The sequence below is a fragment of the Amblyraja radiata genome, chromosome 35, assembly GCF_010909765.2.
Source record: "Amblyraja radiata isolate CabotCenter1 chromosome 35, sAmbRad1.1.pri, whole genome shotgun sequence".
NCBI lineage: Eukaryota > Metazoa > Chordata > Chondrichthyes > Rajiformes > Rajidae > Amblyraja > Amblyraja radiata.
This window is the reverse complement of record NC_045990.1, coordinates 3897571-3915326: the sequence shown is the minus strand read 5'-3', so window position 1 is coordinate 3915326 and position 17756 is coordinate 3897571. Positions and strand designations below refer to the sequence as shown.

Below are 17756 nucleotides of genomic sequence, written 5' to 3'. Positions count from 1 at the left end.
GTGCTAGCTCACTGAAAGGTTGCCACTCATTCTGCTCCCCTCCTCTCTCTCCACAACATGGGGACTTCTTTCCTTACTATCTTATAGTTGCATTTGAATCTGCTTTCATCATCGCTCGCATGGTGCATTCCAGATCCTGTTATTCTGTGCAAATTCTCCCGCACATTCGCTTCCTTTCCAATTGTCGGATCTCAATTGCGATTAATCTCATTTATCAGCAATAAAGTTTGCAGATTTTCTTAAAAATATTAACGTTGTTTGATTGAATGCAGCTGGGGGGAATGTATCCATTGAAACAAATGGCTTTAGTGGTTAACTGTTCATGTGGAATGGCTGTGATGCCATATCCAAGAAAAACCTGCAGGCCCTCTGGTGAGAATGTTGGAACTTCTGGGAAACATTCACACACTCTTGGCACAGTGATCCACGCCACAGCCATATAGTTAGGGTGATAGTTATAAAGCACCAAAACAGGCCCTTTGGCCCAACTCATCAATGTCAACCAAGATGTCTATTTGTGTAGGCAGAAACAGCAAATGCAGGTTTATATTGAAGTTAGACACAAAATACTGGAGTAACTTAGCGGCTCAGGAGAAAAGGAATAGGTGATGTTTCGGGTCGGGACCCTTCTTCAGACTGGAAGGGACTTCCTCAGATTGGAACTGTCTGAAGAAGGGTTCCGAACCGAAATATCACCTCCTACTTATCTCCAGAGATGCTGCTTGAACTGCTGAATTACTCCAGTATTTTGTACTGGAGTAACATTACTATCTAAGATGTCCATCTGAGTTACTCCCAATTGCCTACCTTTGGCAATGTCAATCCTACATCAGTGTGTGGTCTCACCGTCCACTTGTACGATAACGTCCCAACTCCTGTACTCAATGCCCTAACTGGTGAAGGCACGTGTGCCTAGTGCTGTCTTCACCTCCCTGTCTACCTGCATCACTACTTTCTACCCGTGTCTGTACAAATTGTGTATAGTATTATACAATTACAATTCTTATGCCACAATAAAACAAGAGGCGTATGCAGCATCTGTTTTGATCCACGAATGAACAGCTCCACGTAAACAGGCAGTCTTTTGGCTCTGTGATTGTGTGTCAAAGAGTCACAGAGTGATATAGGGTGGAAACAGGCCCTTCGGCCCAACTTGTCCACACCGGCCAACATGTCCCATCTACACTAGTCCCACCTGCCTATGTGTGGAAGCTGAGCATTGGAGATAATGTCCTTCATTAGCCCTGGAATGAGCTTATGAGTACAATGTACTTGTACTTTGCAGTCAATGTGCAGTGAAGCTTTGACTTGCAAATGTGGTACGCCCTCCGTACAATGCAAACCGTGGACAAAGAAATTTAAAAAGAGGAAATACTGAAAATAAACATCGCCTGAATTAACAGAAAGATTGCTTCGGTTGCAAATCCTCCGATCCTTTGTCAGTGCTGGGAATGTGTGCTTGGAAATGTTTGCTATTGATCCAGTTTCATTTGATGAAGCATTTATTCTGCTGTTATGTTTAATTATGGATGAATACCAAAAAAGCTCCATGTGGTGGATTGCTGAAATTGACCACAAACGAAGTAAGGAAAACCTTTGCTCTCAGAGGAGAGAGCAAAAAAAAAAATTGCAGACCAACTTGTATTAACGCCTTTCATTCTTCGTGACCAAGCAGTGTGATGGATTAGGCAGTGGGCCTTTGCATCTGTGTCACCTGCTGTTATTGTGCTGCTGTGTCTGAATACACTGTAGAGCTTGGTTCCTTGATGGCGGATGTGCGGGAGTGGGCGCCGTCTGTGTATGGCAGCCTGCCCGCAGTCCGTCTCTACACCTTTTTTTATTTTATTTTATTTTAAGTCCTGTTAAAAAAATGTTAGTGGAGGTCTTCTATGTGGGGGGTGGGGGTGGGAAAGGGGGAAACTTTATTTCTTAGTCCCCTACCTGGTCGGAGAGGCAGCATCCCTCCAAGGTGCTTCTTCGCCCCGTCCTCGCGGCCTACCATTGAAAATGGAGCGGCGTTTCCTGTCGGGACCGGCTGGGGGCTACAGCTTCGGCGGCGGTGGCGCAGCGCTGGGATACCAACACGGAGCGGGCGATGCCTACCGGTTCGCCGTGCGGTAAGCTCCGGAGCGCTTTGGCTGCCGACTCCCAACATCGCGGAGCTGTGGCTGCGGGCGTCTGGCCGCGGGCGGCGCTGGATTTGGAGCGCCGCAGAGCCAGGGATCGAGTTCGCCGGGGTCGGAGCTCCAACCGGCACGGCTTGAGGACTACGAGTGCCGCGGTCTCCGGGGAGGAGGCAGCCGCTCCAGACTTTTCCAAGCCGCTGAGGAATGTTTCACCCGACGCCGATGTTCCATCTTCACGGCAAGAGGGCCCTGAAAATCATCGGACTGGCTGCACGGCCACAAATGGGCCCTGACCTCGGGTGTTTCACAGAGGAAGAGGACTTAACTTTCTGGTGCCTTTCCCCACAGTGGAAATGTTTTGATTCTGCTGTGGGGGGACGTTTGTGTTGAACTCTAAAATGTGTTGTGTCCATTTTATAATTTTTAAAAAAATTTTTTTTTAATTTTTTTAAAAACCTTTTTCTATTGTTTGTAATGGAACTTATTATTTAATTTATGTAAAGCACTTTGGGGTCAATGCGAGTTGACTTAAAATGTGCTATATAAATAAAACTTACTTACTTACTTACTTACTAACCTGGGCCTGAAGAGACCACTGCATTTGATTTAGGTCAGGTTACAACATATGAGACACAAGAGAAACATATTACAATTATAATTCATATTACAACATATGTGCCTGCTCTGCTATTCTATAAGGTACACAAAAATGCTGGAGAAACTCAGCGGGTGCAGCAGCATCTATGGAGCAAAGATAGTTCGCTCCATAGATGCTGCTGCACCCACTGAGTTTCTCCAGCATTTTTGTGTACCTTCGATTTTCCAGCATCTGCAGTTCCTTCTAAAACAAACTGATATTCTATAATATCATGACATATCTGAATGTAACCTCAGCTCCATATTCTGTTATATTCTCAGTAAGTTATGAGTCTCAGTGGAAAATTAGATGACCTCTTAGTTTTAAATAGTCATTCCCTAGTTCTTGATTTTTCCACAAGAGGAAACTCTTTCTTCATATCCACTCGGTCAAGACTCCTCTGGTTCTAGTGTTTCAATCGGATCCATTCTCGCTCTGAAGGGTCTTGACCCAAAATGTCATCCATTCCTTTTCTCCAGAGATGCTGCATGACCCGCTGAGTTACTCCAGCATTTTGTGTCTACCTCCAGTGGATACAAGATGGCTTGTCAAACCTTCCCTAGAACACAACCTGCCCATCTCAGATATTAGTCCGGTAAAGCTTTTCTGGCTCGAATGTACCACATACTTCCTTGAATAAGTATTCCAGTATAGTGCACAACATCATAGATCTTATCAGTTCTGCTCTCGACTGAAGCATAACTTTCCTACCTTTCTAACTTCCCTGATAATAAAGGATGACAGCTTTCTTGATTTTACTTGCTATGTGTGTACGCTGGCCTTGTGCAAGTCATGATCGAGGACATCCAGGCCTTTCTGCAATTTCTCAGCATTTTGATAGCATGCTTTCCCCCCCTAATGCTGCAAGAATGGACAACTGCACAGTTTCCCGCCTTTTACTCTATTTGCCAGAACATTGCCTATTTAAAACCTCTCCACAGTAATGCCTTGATTAGCGTTCCTAGAAAATGGAGCGCTAAACGAAACAGTGCTCTTCGGTTAATCGTAACACAGCATAAATGAAACTTCGAAATACCGTCTTAGTATATTTAGAGAAATCCAGTGTTATTTTGAAAGAACTCTTTTCACATTAGAAACATAAAAAATAGGTGCAGGAGTAGGCCATTTGGCACTTCGAGCCAGCACAGCCATTCAATATGATCGTGGCTGATCATCCAGAATCAGTACCCCGTTCCTGCTTTCTCCACATATCCCTTAATTCCGTTAGCTCTAAGAGCTATATCTAACTCTCTCTTGAATACATCCAGTGAATTGGCCTCCACCGCCTTCTGAATGAATGAATAAGTTTATTGGCCAAGTATTCACATACAAGGAATTTGCCTTGGTACTCTGCCCGCAAGTGACAACATGACATGCAGTGACAGTTAGGAATGACACATAAAATATTAAACATTAATAATAAAACATTATCGATTAAACATGTGAATTAAATAAAATACCAGAGCAAAAGGAGGCTACAGATTTTTAGTTATTGAGTAGAGCTACTACTCGTGGAAAAAAAGCTGTTTTTATGTCTGGCTGTGGCAGCTTTGACAGTCTGGAGTCGCCTTCCAGAGGGAAGTGATTCAAAGAGTTTGTGGCCAGGGTGAGAGGGGTCAGAGATGATCTTGCCCGCTCGCTTCCTGGCCCTTGCAGTGTACAGTTCATCAATGGAGGGAAGGTTGTAGCCAATAACCTTCTCAGCTGATCGGACGATTTGCTGCAGCCTCTGGATGTCGTGCTTGGTGGCTGAGCCAAACCAGACCATGATGGAGAAGGTGAGGACAGACTCTACGATGGCCGTGTAGAATTGGACCATCATTGCCTGTGGCAGATTGTGCATCCTCAGCTGCCGCAGGAAGTACATCCTCTGTTGCAGAGAATTCCACAGATTCACAACTCTGGCTGAAAAATGTTTCCTCATCACAGTCCTAAATGGCCGACCCCTTATTCTTAATGAACTGCAATAAATGTTAATGAGTTGGTGTCAAGAGAGAATGTTGCTTCCATGCTCATGGGTTCAATGTGAGATCTGTTAAGCTTGGAGACCTTGGTTTAAACGTGTGCTTTGGACTGTCAATGCCCAGCAGTGTTATACCGTATATAGGAGCCTACTTGGACTGTTTGCTCTTTACTGATATTTTGTAGAGCAGTCTGTCCAATGAGTCATCTTTTCCACAGATCGATAGAATCCAAGTAATAACAATTACTTGCAAAACACAGACGGGCTAACCTATTTCCGTCTGGGATTTGGATGTTGCTGTCAATGATTTATAACCCATCCCCAGTTATTTTTGAACAGAACAACTTACGCAAGTGCTTTAGATCAGCATGCCACATTGTTGTGCATCCAGTCCTACAAGTTAAACACAAGGCAAATGTGGCAGCTTTCCATTTCTAAAACATGCAAGTAAAGCCAATGGGGTTTTCTGTAATCTTAGAGTTTCATTGATTATTTGAAAGATTACATTACAGGGCGAGACTAAAAAGGCCAGCTCTCTTGTCTTGCCTCTCCACATCCCACTCACCCCCTCACCCTTCCCCATGACTAATATGGAGGCGAGTTGGTTTTGAACTGCTGTGGGTTGTATATGACGTTACTCCTACAACACTGTTGGTTTGGGAGATCTAGGATTTAGATAAAGTGGCAGTCAAGGCAGGACGGTATGTGACTTGGAGAGGAGGTAGTGATCCTATGAACATATATTCCTTTAATCATCGGGGCGATACCTGGCAAGTGACGGCAGTGCATTTTTGTGGCTGGTGCACACAACAACCAGTTGTGCTTGAGGAGAGGAGTGATGTTTAGGGTGCTGGATTGGGTGTCAAAAATGCTGCTTTGTTCTTGAAGTTGCACCCATACTGGCAAGTGTACAATTTTCCATCGCACTGCCGACTTTGTAAATCATTGAAAGACTTTGGAGGAATTGGGAGATTTGTGACCAGCCGTGAGCCGTTTTATATAATAAATTGAAACTTTAAACGAATGGTACAATCTTGTCTTGTATCTCCAGATCTTGTATCTGGGCCTGTGCTTTGCTTGACTAGTCACCATGCTTAAGTCAAGTCAGGTCAAGTTTATTTTTCACATACGCATACGAGATGTACAGTGAAATGAAAAGTGGCAATGCCTGCGGATTGTGCAAAAAAACTACAAAACAGAAGAGAACAGAATCAGTAATTACATATTGGTGAGAAAAAAAACAGCAATTTTAAAAAGACACAACACAACAGTAAATTGGTACAGTGAGTTAGTCCCTGGTGAGATAAGAGTCTACAGTCCTAATCGCCTGTGGGAAGAAACTCCGTCTCATCCTCTCTGTTTTCACAGCATGCAGCGGAGGCGTTTGCCTGACCGTAGCAGCTGGAACAGTCTGTTGCTGGGGGGGAAGGGGTCCCCCATAATGAGCATCTCTGGAGAACTTGAAGCGAAGGAAATAGGCGACGTTTCAGGTCGAGACCCTTCTTCAGACTGACCGCTGAAGAGGGTCTCGACCCGAAACGTCGCCTATTTCCTTCGTTCCATAGATGCTGCCTCACCAGCTGAGTTTCTCCAGCATTTGTGTCTGATCTTGATCTTAATGCCATTAACACTTTGTTGTTGGTTACTTGCTCTTGATTCAATTGCTCTGTCCTGCAGCTTGTTGTGTTCTGACTTTCCACTTTAGAAAGTCTTGGCCTTCTGAGAGTGAATTAACGTTGTCTGTAGGTGTGTCAGATCACCACAATGATTCAGCCTTAGTTAAATCGAACGTAGTAGGCCTTAAACTTTCCCCTCCCCAGTCTTTGAATTGTATTAAATGATCTTTTATTTGAACCACAGAGGTTGCTGAGGAAGTGCACGTCATCATTAGCTGTTGAATAAAATACTCGCTTCCGTGTTACTTTCAGGACATTCCAAAGCCTTTGCAGCCCTCATGTTAGTGCAGCCACGATGATATTTTAAGGGATGCAAGCAGCCAATTTGTCCTTGAGCTCCAAGCAGCAGTGGTGTGATATTGACCAAATCACGTGTTTCAATATAGTCGAGGGTTATATGGATATTGACCACATTACTGGGGGTAACTGGCCTTCTCTGACATGGAATGTTTTGCATTCATCTGCATGGCTAACCTGTCTTGGTTTGCAAACTCAAAACAAAAATGCGACTGCAACAGAGATGGAGGGAAGCAGAGTTTTTCAATGCAATTTTATGGAAAGTTCTAATGTTGGAGTGGTGGTGGTGGTGTGGAGGTGTCCAGAGTTCCACCAGAACACACTGAGATGTGTTGGTGCCGCTATTTGCTATAGCACCATGTTTATTAATAGTTCATCGTTCATCAGTTCAATCAGCCTCACTGAGCTGAGAAAGTCTACCATTATACTTATGTTTAGGAAGGAACTGTAGATGCTGGTTTAAATCGAACATGTCTCAAAAAGCTGGAGTAACTCAGCAGTCAGATAGTATCTCTGGAGAAAAGGAATAGGTGACTTTTGGGTCGAGTCCCTTCTTCAGATTCTTCAGTCTGAAGAAGGGTCTCGACCCTAAACGTCACCTATTCCTTTTCTCCAGAGATACTGCCTGACCCGCTGAGTTACTCCAGCTTTTTGTGTCTACTATATATTTATGTTGTAGACTTGATGTGTATTCTTCCTTCAAAACCGGCCACCCAATGAGTTGATTCTGACCAAATCAATGTGCTTCATGTTTCAACCAGAGTTGAAGATAAAAGCTTGAGGTTTTACAACAGGAAGCGCCTGGTCACTTGACCTTTTTGTTGTTTCCATTGACTTTGTGACGTTATATCAAAATGTTGTTTATTTCCTTGAAGCACTTGAAGTTTGTTGCTTTGCAATAACATAGGGAGTTGGTTGTAGTATTTTTGGAGAGGGGATTGCCCTTTGTCAGCAGTGGAATAAGTGAGGTTCATGTCTCCCATGGAGCGCTCCATCAACACTCTTCGGAATAGGGGAAGATAATCAACGTGTAGAACTGAATCCCAGCAAGTTATTCATACCAGGGCATCGGAAATGTCCTCGTTCTTCAGGGAACGGGGATTCCCCCCCGCCACCATAGATGAGGCTCACACCAGGGTCTCATCCATACCCCGTAACACTGCTCTCTCTCCCCATCCCCGCACACGCAACAAGGGCAGAGTCCCTCTGGTCCTCACCTTTCACCCCACCAGCCGGCAAATACAACACATAATCCTCCGCCATTTCCGCCACCTCCAACGTGACCCCACCACTCGCCACATCTTCCCATCTCCCCCCATGTCTGCCTTCCGCAAAGACCGCTCCCTCCGCAACTCCCTCGTCAATTCTTCCCTTCCCTCCCGCACCACCCCCTCCCCGGGCACTTTCCGTTGCAACCGCAAGAAATGCAACACCTGTCCCTTCACCTCCCCCCTCGACTCCATTCAAGGTCCCAAGCAGTCGTTCCAGGTGCGACAAAGGTTCACCTGTATCTCCTCCAACCTCATCTACTGCATCCGCTGCTCTAGATGTCAGCTGATTTACATCGGTGAGACCAAGCGTAGGTTGGGCGACCGTTTCGCCGAACACCTCCGCTCAGTCCGCAATAACCTACCTGACCTCCCGGTGGCTCAGCACTTCAACTCCCCCTCCCATTCCCAATCCGACCTCTCTGTCCTGGGTCTCCTCCATTGCCAGAGTGAGCAACAGCGGAAATTGGAGGAACAGCACCTCATATTCCGTCTGGAGTCCTTGCGTCCTTATGGCATCAACATTGAATTCCCCCAATTTGGCTAGCCCGTGCTGTCTCCTCCCCTTCCTTCACCCTCTAGCTGTCTCCTCCCACCCTCCCATCCGCCCGCCCTCGGGCTCCTCCTCCTCCTCCTCCTCCTCCTCCCTTTTTCCTTCTTTCTTTCCCCACCCCCCATCAGTCTGAAGAAGGGTTTCGGCCCGAAACGTCGCCTATTTCCTTCGCTCCATAGATGCTGCTGCACCCGCTGAGTTTCCCCAGCAATTTTGTGTACCTTCGATATTCCAGCATCTGCAGTTCCCTTTTGAACACAAGTTATCAAATTCCTCGGGGGAGTTGTGGAAGAATAGGGAAGATGGAAACTTGAAAGAACAAAAATGACAAAGAACAGAAAAGTACTTGTATACTTTGGGCCCACTGTTTGAATTGAGAAAGTGACTTGGAGATGGCTCCTTCAATTCAGCTGCAACCTACACTTAACATCCAAGAAAAGGTTGCATGCTGATTTTTTTTTTTCCAAATGGATTTCCTATTTCCCAGTTTGACGTGAAAGAAAGAATCAATGGTCGCGTATATGTAGTCATTTTATGCATGATTATTTTATCTTGGGGCATTGTACCTGATCCAAATCCCTTGATACTGATAAATTGTAATAAGGTTGAGAGGAGATGTTGCAGTAGAAACAGGGTGGGTTCCTTGTTCAATTTACCTTCCTTCTCTCTCTAACAGTTTAGTAGTTCAAGACTTGGCATCGGCCATTGACTTTGCTGGGACAAATATGAAAGGAGCACAAATTGGAGCCAAAAGATTTTCAGCTTGTGCGTGTGTATAATTACCATTTGGCCACTGCTGGAGAACACTTGTATTTGAGAGAGGGAAGTTATTTCAAGCAGTTTTTAGTAATGTGCAATTATATGAATGCACTGCATCAACATGGATCTGGGAAAATGCATCATTGCTAGTCGTGTGCAGACACAAGAAACTGCAGGAGCGGGAATCTTGATCAAAACGCACACTGCTGGAGGAATTCTGCGGGTCAGGCAGCATCTTGGAGGGAGTGGATAAATGATGAACCCTTGGATCCCTCTTGGAGGGAGTGGATAGATAGGGACCCTTCTTCAGACTGATGGAGTATGCAGGCACTTTTCCAGCTTTCTCCCACCTATTCCATCAGTCTGAAGACAGGTCCTGACCAGAAACGTCACCTCTGCTTTCCCTCCGCAGATGCCGTCTAACCAGTTCAGTTCCTCCAGCAATTTGTATCTTGATTATTCATCATGTGTTATTCTTGAGTTGCAATTATTTTGCTGCTCCTGTCAACACATTATTGACCCACATTAAAGGAACGTGCCAGATAATTGTAGTTAAATATGAAAAGACATTTTGCAGATTACTCTGACTGCCATTAAATAATAAAAATATTAAGTTGATTTGGAAATGAGATACTGAAATATGATCCAAATGGACCCAACCCCAATCTAAAACTTACAGTGGTGTTTTGTGTTCTTAATATGGCTTTATAAGAGCGTTTGAAAATCTCTGTGGTCAGAAGTTATGTAACAGTTGTGCAATATTGCTGTTTACGTTGTGAGTGTTGTAGAAGAAAGATAAAGAACTATCTAACTTCCTTCAGTAAGTTCCCCATTACAAACGTACTTATTTATGTTGGCTCCGAGGATGGGCAGAATTTGCAGAGCAATCCTATCAGTCCCATTCCCTTGACTTTCCTTTGTACCCCCATTTAGCAAATTGACAAATAAGCTGGAAAACCCAGAGCATGCAGCTGAGAAATTGAGTTGGTTGTCTCTTGAGTGCTTGATCTTCTGTTGTCACCGGATACTTCAAATGTCCCATTCTCAACTCTCGTATCTTGCAGCGCCACTTAAATCATAAATACATCACAAAATGGAAGGGGTCCTGTCTTGAGGAAACTCACTGTAGACAACCCTTCAGTAACCAACATCTCATCGACCATTATCTGTTCATTTCTTCTACTGGACTAATCTTCCTTGAGCTTCTGCTTTCTGCATCAATCTGCCACACAGGACTTTCCAATTACAAATATTGAGAACTGCTGCATCTAATGGAGGTTGTGGGGAGACTGGATAGAAGTGTAAAAAATGATGAGAGGAATAGATAGGGTAGACTTGTCAGAACCTTTTTCCCAGGATGGAAAAATCAAATAATGGAAGGCATAGCTTTCGGGTGAGATTGGACATGTGCAGGGCAACTTTTTTTTTTTTTACACAGAGGGCAGTGTGTACCTGGAGCGTACTTCCAGGTTTGGTGCTTGAGGTAGAAACTATAGTGGCATTTTTAAGAGACTTTGGGATAGGCATGTGGATATGTAAGGAATAGAGAGATAGGATTATGTGCAGATAGATAACAGATGGCCTTAGCATCATAGACACAAAGCTGGAGCAACTCAGCGGGTCAGACAACATCTCTGGAGAAAAGGAATAGGTGATGTTTCGAGTCGAAACCCTTCTTCAGACTCTGAAGAAGGTTCGTGATCCAAAACGTTGCCGATTCCTCATCGGTTTAAATCAGCATCCTACAGTTCCTTCCTACACATTTGGTTTTAGCATCATGTTCAGCACAGATATTGTGGTCTGAAGGGCCTGTTCTTGTGCTGTACTGTTCTACATTTTATGATTTACCAAATATGCTGCCTTGTTGATATGGCACTGGATTAACTTGTGGATCTCTGCATGCTGGTTTATGCTGTCTGTAGAAGATTTTCTTGGAATCTTCCCACTATTCACAGCAGGCTGACTGAACAGTAGTTCCATGGTGTATCTTTTTCTCCTGGTTTGTGATGTAAAGCATGTATTTTACGCTTTTAAAATGTGGATATTGTGTCGAGTCTATCAACCAATTCCCTTGTGGACACATAACATAATAGAATAGAATAGTCAGCAATGTGACTGGGTAATTTAAGAAAGGAAGAAAACCATGACCATGGTGAAGGGATGTCAAAAATGCTGGAGATACTCAGCGGGTGCGGCAGCATCTATGGAGCGAAGGAAATAGGCAACGTTTCGGCCCGAAACGTTGCCCATTTCCTTCGCTCCATAGATGCTGCCGCACCGCTGAGTCTCTCCAGCATTATTGTCTATCTTCCATTTTCCAGCATCTGCAGTTCCTTCTTGAACAATGGTGAAGGGATAGTAATGTACTTCAGGTTGGCCTGTGTGGCTAAGAGGACAACTTCCAGATGGTGGTATTCCAATGCCTTTGCTGCCGTTGTCCTTCTAGCTGGCAGTAGTAATGGGTCTGAAAGGTGCTTTCTCAAATGTCTTGGTAATTTGCTGCTGTGCGTCTTGTAAATGGTACAATCTGCTGCTGCTGTGTGTCGGTGGTGGAGTGTGTGCGTGGTTGGGTGCTTATCAAGTGGGCTGCCACATCCTGTATGGTGTTGAGTTTCTTGAATGTTGTTGAAGCTGTACTCATCCAGGCGAGTGGTTGGTATGCTATCAAGCGGACTTGAGCCTTGTCGATGATAGATGGGCTTTGGCGAGTTAGGAGGTGAGTTACTCTTAGAAAGTCACATCTGACCTGCTCGTGTCGCTTCATTGTGCCTATGGCTACTCTATTATGGTTTCTGGTCAATGGTAACCACTAGGGTATTGATGGTGGGGGAGTCAGTGAGGTTACTGCTCCTGAATCTCAGGGGTGAAAGCTGGATTTTCTCTTGTTGGATGTCATCATTGTGTGGCGAGAATGTTACTTGCAGAGTTAGGTGCAGTGAAGCTACAGTAGAGGGAATATCTGCGATAAGCTGAGGCCAGTGATGTTGTGGTGATAAATGCTGATCAGTGGGTTAATGGCTGCCATTAGGGAGAAATAATGCAGTTAATGGAGTCTTAACAGTGCCTAGCAGGTCAGCCTGTGAGCATGCAAAGAGAAAAACCTGAATATCCCATGATTTATAGGAGTTATTTATTGCAGAAACAGTCAGTTCTGATTAATTTAGAGAATGGAAAGTACAGGAATCCCTACAATTCAATATCAAGTTCACTATGGAAGGTGCAATGTGGCCAGGTGGAAGGTGAGATGCTGTTCCTTATGCTTTCTCTGGCTGTTGTAGCAGTGCAGGAGCCGACAGTGATATCTGTATATGATTGGGATGAAGAGTTAGTATCAGACATTACTCCAGCATTTTGCGTAAACCAGCATCTGCAGTTCCTGCCTCCCAACCCGTCTTCAGAATGATGGAGTAAGGGCGAGAAGGTGGGAAAGAGAGGTGGGGTTCGGCAAACCAAGCAAGTGATAGTACTGCTCTGTATTATTTTGCTTTGTGTGTTACATGACCAGTGATCATGTACATTAAAGTAGAAACAAGGAACTGCAGATGCTGGTTTACACTGAAGATTTTGTCCTTTTTTTGTAAACCATTACGTGCAGTTCCTTGCTTCTACTTTAATGTACATGATCACTGGTCTTCATGCACTACACAAAGCAAAATAATACAGAGCAGTACTTAAAACAAAAGCACGCATGTAAATGATATACAGATAGAGCATATCCTTCCTCTTTCTCGGACACAGGATCACTCTAAGATCTCCTTGCATCAATGGCAAATGGTTTGCTGAAGCTCATTGGTATTTGCAGGATTAAACAGACACGGTTCATTGTGGGTGGTTTAATTAAAGGTTTAATGAGTGTAAAGATTTCAAAGACCAGAACCAAAGGGCTGTGTTCGTCATCTCACCCACAGAGGTTGCCTGCAAACGGCCCTGACAATTCTACACACGCTGATGACGTTGCTGATGTTTCCATTTCAAAGGTCTTGTGGGTCTCCCCACCCCTTATATTCTGAGTTTTGACTCTCCTGTCAAAATAAAAAGGTTTAAAGCGGTAGAATACGTGCGTGAGATGGAGGGTGCAGGCAGAAGCAAGAAAAGAGGCACTTGGAGTTGACAATTTGAGGAGGAGAAGTGTCTACAGTCTCCTGAGCATTGTTTCCAGACCTGGTTGCTCAAAGGGGCATTTGGCGATGCTGACCAGTTTTGACCGATGCAATGCCCAGTAACTAATATTGTAATAAGAAGACACTGAAGGTATTTAAGGCTTTTTAATCTTAAAATGAAACGGAGAGCAGTTTTGCCATGTAACAGTAAAATAGAGCTAATAGACTGAGTAACAAAAAAAACTTAAATTTTTGTGGCATTTTTAAATGAAGTAAATTGTGCAGAATGTTCTTGAAAAAAACAAAGGAGAAATTAGGGGTGACAAATGTTTAATTTTAAGAAGGGTCTTAAATGCTTCACATCCACAGCAACTGGTTTTGATTCTGACCTCTGCTGTCTGGGTGGAGTTTTGCACAATTTTCCTGTGATTGCTTGGTTTTCTCAAAATGTCCTTCCACATAGCAATGCTTGTCGGTCAGTTAAATGGCCTCAGTGTAGGTGACTAGTTGTATCTGAGGGCAGTGCTGACAATGTGCAGAGAAATAAATGGGATTAGTGCAAATGACTGCTTGATAGTTGGTCTTTACTTCGTGCTGTGCAATTGTGTATGAATCCTAGAAGTGTTGAGGCAGAGGATCTGAAAGGAAGGACTGAGTCATGGAAGCTGTGGCTACCAATGGTGTGGGTTGATGGGAGGGAGAATCATAGAAACATAGAAAGGAGGAAGCCCTTCGAGCCAACACCACCATTCATTGTGATCATGGATGATCGTCCCCAATCAATAACCCGTGCCTGCCTTCTCCCCATATCCCTTGATTCCACTAGCCCCTAGAGCTCTATCTAACTCTTACATGACAGCATGAAAGAGGCCCCTTGCATCTGCTGTGCCTTTCACAAAAATCACGGGTGAGTTTTTGGTGCAATGCCACTTTCCTACACTAATCCAATAGGACACAATTAATAATATCTGAAACGCTTGTGATCCCTGTTATGAATATGCCTGGCAGCTGAGCCTCCATAACCCTTTGTGGTGGAGAATAACCAAGATTAATTATCCTCGGGATGAAGATATTTCTCCTTAATTCAGTCCTCCATCGCTAGCCACTAATTTTGAGACTCCGATCCCTGGCCTGGACATTATTTACCCTGTATTTACATTGTCAGACTGAAAGTACTTAATAGTTTAATGAGATCGATCTCATTATTTGAACCTTCAGAGAATATTAGGGCAGTCTGTTTTATCTTTGGTTCAGGTCAATCAACCCATCCCAGGATTAGAGCTGTGAGCTGTTGTTGTTTATGCTCCATTGGGGATACATACTTCGTCATGTAAGGAGACCAGTTCTGCATGTGGTGTCCCAGGCTCACCATAAGACATCTTTACCCTTGTACTTAAATCCTCTTGCAGCAAAGGTCAGCATATCATTTGATTTCCTCTTTGACTGCTGTAACTGCACATTGACTGTGTCAGTTGCATTCAACCATATCAACACATTTCATTCTTTGACCACAAGTTAACTCTGCTTTTCAATTGTTTTTCGACCAAAATGGATGACGGTGTATTTATCCGCATGACATTACAGCTGCTCATTACAACTTTCAAAACTGGAATAGATTTTCATTTATTAAAGCTGTGTTGATTTTTCCTAAACCTATTGTTCTCTCAGTGCTCTGACCACTTCCTTAATAATAACTTCAAGCCGTTTCCCTCCCATCGAAGTCAAGTTAAATAATCTGTAGTTCCCTATTTTCCCTTTTCCGACTTAAATCTAGTAAAACCTTTGTTATTTAGCACTTCACTAAGCAGCACTCTCCAGGAACCGACACTTCAGAGGTAGAACCCGGAGCAACATTGAACCAGTGTCTCAGGAGCCCTCTGGCTAATATTGGGTCACATTGAGGCAGTTCCGGGGCATCCACTGCAACTGAGCACCTCTCATTTTTTTTTAACACTGCCTGCTCGGTAAAGATAATTGCCAATACATCAGTGAGTATCACAGAAAACTGTATTTAATTTATCTTATAACCTTTTAACATTATTACTTACAAGCATACTTACTCTGTAAAATGAATGCAGAAAACTGGAAAAGTGGCAAATCTTGTCTCCTGCCTCAGTGTAATCTTCTATTGTTACACTCATGTACATAAATATCATTGTGCTTATGTATAGCAAGGTTTTTACTGACTGTATCCAAAAGCCACTTAAACACCATTATCGCATTAATACCAAGGGTGGTGGTGGAGGCAGATATGATGGTGGCATTTAAGAAGCTATTAGATATGCATGTGGAAATGCAGGTTATTGAGGGATATGGATTGTGTACAGGCAGATGAGATCAGTTGGCATCATGCTTAGTGCAAACATCGTGGGCCAAAGGGCATGTTCCCATGCTGTACTATTCTATGCACAGATGCTGGAGTAACTCAGCGGGACAGGCAGCATCTCTGGAGAGAAGGAATGGGTGACGTTTTGGATGGAGACCTTTGTGTACTATCCCTCCATAGATGCTGCCTGATCCGCTTAATTGCTCCAGCAATTTGTTTTTTAACTCTTGACTAACCGGGTCTCCTCTTTTTCCATGGACATAGAATAATAACGTTTTCAGTGCAGTGGAGTCGCATTTGCTAGCTTCCCGTCTCGGTCAACTAATCCAGTATCGTTTCAGCTTTCTGTACGCACCAGTTGTCAGTTTCCAATCTCCATTGCCACATTTTAAATTTTGGGCTGCAGTTCATCACACCTTGCGGGTTTATCAACTTTAGCTAATCATAGGTGTAGAGTCATAGTCATACAGCATGGAAACGGGTCCTTCGACCCAACTTGCCCATGTCGACCAAATTGCGTCATCTACACTCGTCCAACCTGCCTACATGTGGTCTATATCCCTCTAAACCTTTTAGATTAGTTTAGACATATAGAGCGGAAACAGGCCCTTAGGCCCACCGAGTCTGCGCTGACTAGCGATTTCCGCACATTAACAATCCCCTACACGCACTAGCTCAATTTAGAATTATACCAAGCCAATTAACCTACAAAGCTGTCTTTGGAGTGTGGGAGGAAACCTGAGGTCCCGGAGAAAACCCACACAGGTCACGACATGAACCTACGAACTCCGTACAGACAGCACCCGTAGTCAGGGTTGAACCCGGTCCTCTGGCGCTCTAAGGCAGCAACTCTGTGCCGCCATTATCATGTACCTGTCCATATGCCTTTTAAATGTTGCAAAGTCCTTGTATTATGTCTGCGAGGTATTTTGTGCCTCCTTCTGTGAAAATGGACGCACAAAGCATGAAGCTGACCATCTAAAATCCGGAAGTGGTTACAGCTATGCAAAAGGAAACATAAAACTTTACTTTGAATGTTAGCTGATCTGAGAACTTGACACTGAATGGTGGAGAGACTGCAGTCAGGCTGCTGAACTAATGCACTGTTTACCTATCTTGGAATCTCTGATTTTATCAAGGGATTCAGTAAATATTATTTGAATCTGTTTGGGTCAGAAGTATCACTTATTTTTCTCTTTTGCAAGACTTATTTCTGTTCTCTTTTGTCAGCAAGATTGCCTGTTACCTGCTGGTGCTACTAATCCATTTCCATGCACCATTTTGTTGTTACTAAACCAATTCTTGGCACATCTCCCAACTGTTGCCGTGCACACGAGTCATTGTTTGTCAGGACTGAAGTCGAGGAGCTCTCCATATATATTTCGGTCCTCCTTTTAGCTGTGCAATTCCAGGAGAATGTCCCTGATATATTTCTCCAGGAAGGGATTTACCTTACAATTGTCAAGTGGTAAGGGAATTGACATACAATAATATTCTGGAACGGAGAAAGTTAGGGGTTGTGGTTGGGAGTTCAAAAAATGGAATGGATTTGAAAATGAATTATAGTGAAAATTATGTGCATTGGTTAGAAAACTAGTAAGAAACAATTGTGTTGAATTGTCATATATAAGGGGTAATAAATATATAAGGTGTCCAAGGAGTATTGACCATTATTGGAAGAACTAGGTTATCACGGGATTTCTTTATATACCAAGAGTTCTAGAACATCCACAGACTTATGGGCAACATGGTGATGCGGTGGCAGAGTTGCTGCCTTACAGCGCCAGAGACCCGAGTTCGATCTTGTCTATAGGCACTGCCCGTGACCTGCGTGGGTTTTCTCTGAGATCTTCGGTTTCCTCCCACACTCCAAAGACATACAGGTTTGTAGGTTTATTGGCTTGGTATAAATGTAAATTGTCCCTGGTGTGTGTACAAGAGTGGAACTCACTATCAAAACATGGAGGGGACGGGGGACACATTTTTTTGGCGGCCGCGCGTGCATGCGCACACACACACACACACACACACACACACACACGCACGCACGC

General features: G+C 43.8%; 1 protein-coding gene across 2 annotated transcripts in view; it reads left to right on the top strand.

The window, feature by feature from the left end:
• Positions 1-17756, top strand: part of tyk2 (tyrosine kinase 2) — a 74739-nt gene that overhangs the window by 11287 nt on the left and 45696 nt on the right. The window contains exon 1 of one of the 2 annotated variants that reach the window (XM_033012191.1): positions 14775-14793. The exons of the other annotated variant lie outside the window; for it this stretch is intronic. The gene's annotated coding sequence lies outside the window, so the exon portion shown is untranslated. Of the gene's footprint in view, positions 1-14774; positions 14794-17756 lie in introns of those variants that run through there. 2 annotated transcript variants of the gene reach the window in all.